Here is a 4,729-nt window from a genome sequence, read left to right on the forward strand (position 1 = left end):
TGTTAAAGCACAGCCTCTATTTTTTCTCAGTGTCCTTCTTTCTCTAATTAATTTGTCAAAATACTGTCGGTTACGATGTGCAGAAATCGATAGACTCCTGCAACAACACCTACTAGCTCTGTAGTTGCCATTTTTATTTCTGTAAACAGACTGCATTGTGTGTGACGTTTTCTTTTGCGCATGCGGCCGCTTTGAGGACCGTGAACCGTTCACACTAGAGCACGTTTGTTGTCACATTTTATTTGAAGTGTGAACAAACAGACCAAAAAAATCAGATTTGATCAAAAAATCAGAATTGAGCATTAAGACCTGCAGTGTGAACGTAGGTCAAGCCAGGCCTCTGGTCAAGGACCCAAACTTGAAGGACAAAAACCACCAGCAGGGGCAACTGGGTAACTTTTATCTTATATTATTGAAAGGTCTTTGTATTCCTAGGTAAAGGAGAGAGGCGCAAGCAGGTGGTGTAAAATCTAGGAAAGTATTTTACTGGTTGGTGAAAAGCTAGTGTGTTTATCCAGAGTGAGGGATTCTGACAGTCACAGTGATTCTGAAGTAAACATTCGTCCTATTGTGAGAGTGGAAGCAGAAGAACAATGAAAAGACAAAAATAACTGTAAGTGAAGGAATATCAAACAGGACAGCAGTCAGGTGAAGAACAGCTGCCACTCCTTAAACACACCAGCCTGATGAAGCTAAACATCACCAGCTGTTTGGGGAAAACTAAATCTACGGATTAAAAATACAAAGTGTAAAGTGAACACAAACTCTCAGATTATGGCAGCAACAATCAAAGTGATCATCACAGCACAACGACATGGAAACACTGAAAACTCCAAATGTATTTCTTAAATATGGACTCGGGTCACAGCCTCCATATTAAGACACTCAGGCTGAAGGATCAACAGACTAACCCAGGGGTGGGCAATCCCAGTCCACGAGGGCCGGTGTCCTGCAGGTTTTAGATCTCACCTTGGGTCAACACACCTGAATCACATGATTAGTTCGTTACCAGGCCTCTGGAGAACTTCAGGACATGTTGAGGAGCTAATTTAGCCTTTAAATCAGCTGTGTTGGTTCAAGGACACGTCTAAAACCTGCAGGACACCGGCCCTCGTGGACTGAGATTGCCCACCCCTGGACTAATCCACCAGGCAGGAAGTATTATTGGTCAAAATTTGGAGGGGTTGAATTCAGTGAGGGTCAGAGGTCACTGAACAAACTGCTCTCAATGATAGACAATCTGTCACACCTGCTCTACTCCACAATCCTGAGGCAGCAGAGCTCCTTCTCCCTCAGACTGATCCAACCATAAAGAACGCTTCATTAATTCTTTTCTCTCCATAAAGCTGTAAAATAACTGTTCGTTCTGTGGCAGGTGAACACACCTGTCAGCCACAATATCACAAACACACTTTGTATTAAACCTTCATGCAGCTGTTTTGTAAATATTATTTAATAAGGCAATTTGCACTTCTCTCATGTACAATGACGGTCTTACCTTTACTCTGATTACTTCCTGTTCTCTTTGTTTTGTCCCTGATGTATGTAAAAATCTATATTTCCATCTCACTGACTTTGCTTACAGGAACACTAAACGGAGCTTTTCAATTCTTTTTGTTTCTTTCCACATGACTTCATTCAAACCTGAATGTTGACTTCTTTGGTGCAGTGATTTTATCTGTTCTATTGTTCTGTTAGTGATGATTGATTACTGATCAGTGTCTCCTACAGGTTATTCTGATGTTATCACAATAACAGAAATGTTTCAGTCCAGATGAACTGATAAATGGAATCTGCTTTAAATTCTAAAGAGTATGTTAGTTTTCAGGTTTCACTCAGAGCTGATGAACCAACAGATTACTGTCTTTGTGCTGAACTGAAAACAGATTGAAGATAAGAGCTTGATGCCAAAGCTTGTCTGCATTCTGATGTCTCGTGTGATGTGGACTGAAGAAAAGCTGCCAGTAGGTCCGACATGGTGTCAGGAAGTGATCCACACTTTAAGTCAGCTCTCTCTGTGGAACAGCAAAGTAGGAAACAACAGCAGGTGTCCATAAAGCATCAAAGTCAAACTAAAGTCTATTTAGTTCAATTCAATCTGATTTATATGGCACCAAATTACAAGAGTCACAAAAAAACTCCCTTTAACAGGAAGAAACTTCCAGCAGAGCCAGGCTCAGGGAGGGGCACTGACCTATTGATTGTGAGGGGAGGGAGACAGAAACTTAGAATAACTAATGGTTAAATGGTGAGAGGTATGTAAACACATAGATAGTAAAAAGTGAGTGAAGAAGAAGAAGTGTTCAATGGGGTGGTGTGGCTGTGGTTAAGTAGGAAGCTCATCTATTAGATGGAACATTTGTGGTTTAATATGAGAATGCTCCAGTCTGCATGTTAAATATCCTGTCGCAAGATAACCTCAAGTTTCTCTCACGCATCAGTCAGAGCATGAATCTGTGTGAATGTTCGATGGAGCACCAGTAGAAAAAGTGAATGAAGAAAGGTTTATAAAGTGCTTTGAATGCTTCAGGAAAGTGCTGTTTAAGAAATAGTCCCTTTGCAGTTTACCCCATGAGCCTCGGATTATTACAGCATACTTAAGGTAGTTTCAGGGTCTATTCATTTGATTTCTCACATCAGATTAAACTGTTTGCTGATCTTTATTGGTAAGTTTATTTTCCAAGTATCAAAAACACCGGTGTTAAAGTTTCTCCTGAAATAAGGAAAGACAAATTGAGAAGTCAGGACTCCACCTGAAGCAGGACAGGTGAGAGGGGCTCAACTCTGCATGTGTTTTGATGTGCTTGTTTAAAAATCTGCCGTCTGACTGCTCAGACTGAGTCAGAGTAAAGTTCACATGCTGACGTGTGAACACACTGATAACGGCTCAGCTCTGAAACACTGTTTGTGTCACGGTCCAGCAGATCTGCCTGAGAAATATTCTGCTACATGTGGGTAATGTGTTTCCCCTCTTTTCTCTCTCCTCTGTCGCCTGGGCGGAGTTCATTGTGGGCTCCCACCCTTGGCCTACTTACCTGGGAGATGAGTAACACCTGCGTCTCACTAACTGGCCTCTAGTGAAGGGAAGAAGTGAAATTTCTCTTCGCTGGATCATTGCTGGACTGTATCAGTGAAATCCTGGCTAGGACACAACTAATCTAGTGGCCCTTGGTCGTCATTTCCCTGTGTACAGACACTCTGGATCTGCCCTTGTTCTCTACGGAGATTCTGGTGCAAGAGAGGTATGAGAGACTGGTGAGATGCAGAGAGAGAAGAGGCCCCTGCTTGTCCCTGCACCCTTGTATATAGCACTTTATCACCGTCGAACATTTCACCTCATGAATAAACTCTCTGTTCTTCCTTTGAGCAAAACAGTCCTGCGTTTGAGTCCCTCCAGTTGCTGTAACAGTTTGCTGTATTTGTAACATGAACATTTCTGCTGCAAAGCTTCAAATGTTCAGCATGTTTCTCTGTTTCCAGTCTATAGATCCAGTCACACTTTCTACCTTCACCTGTGCAGGAAAGACTGAGAGCAGAGCTGAAACCAAGCGTCCAATCAGTGAGCAGCATCAACACCTGAGCTTCATTCAGACTCTGTTATGTTATCATTGAAGATGTTGTGTGAATGAAATGATGTAAATATCCAAACAACTTCTTGTATGAAGCAGTCACTGATACACTACTGTGTCGCTGACACACACTGTGCGAGGTCACTTCCTGTGTTTGCTCTTAGAAACATGGCTGTACAGTGTTGTATGTGAGCAGCACACAGCCATACGTCAGCACATCTTCTACATTTACACAGTCAGGCTGTATTAGCAGAACAAAGAAACGCTGTGGATGCTCCTCATTTGAACAAATGTCACTCTGATCCAAAACAAACAGGAAAATGCATCAATACAGAAGATGACAGAGCCAATCAGAAATGTGCATATTACTGCTCAGAGCTGCAGCTTCACTCAACAACTTGTCATATCCAGATTGTTGACACGAGTGATGAAAGGTGTGCTTGTGTCCTCAGAGCTCTGCTTTTTAAACTGGAGCTTGTTCCTTCTTCTGATTGGTCGATCTGTGAGCGACTTCCACAACAATGAAATACAGTCAGACTGAGATCCACCACAACTCACAGCTCATCTTTACTACAATCATGTTTTTCAGTCCCATCAGGAAAAGTTTGGGATCCAATAAGATCCACTTAGAGTGGATGTTTCCACTCAGTATTCCCACATCTTCCAAAGCCGTGGAATTTCCCGACACTGCCACAGACAATGAAATAATGTTCCTTTATCTTGTGAACACTTTCCACAGTTCTCAGGTATATTTGATTCTATGTATTGATCCCAGTGCTGTCACATAAATCCTCATTAACCATCTGTGCTGGATTCATCTGAGATGTGCATAAATGTAGTGCGAGCACTTTTCCAATCACTTTCTGATGTTTCACTTTCACAATCTTCCTTCTCGTCCCTCGACTGTTCTGATGAGAACAGCGTCAGTGTGTGATCAAACTTTGAGACGATACCTTTACTGAAACCATGTGAGTTTAGTGTTTCTTCCAGAGCAGAAAGGAGGTTTGGAAAGATTACATATTCTGGTTCACAGACATAAAACTTCTGAGCTCAGCAAGTTCTTCATTCAGGATCTGGTTTCTAAACTCCAGGATCATCCAGAGCAGCAGTTTAGTTTGCAGGTTCACTTTATCTCCTGTATATTTAACTTCAGCTGTGCT

This window comes from Neolamprologus brichardi, chromosome 3 (genome assembly GCF_056152115.1).
Source record: "Neolamprologus brichardi isolate AB-2024 chromosome 3, ASM5615211v1, whole genome shotgun sequence".
Lineage (NCBI taxonomy): Eukaryota > Metazoa > Chordata > Actinopteri > Cichliformes > Cichlidae > Neolamprologus > Neolamprologus brichardi.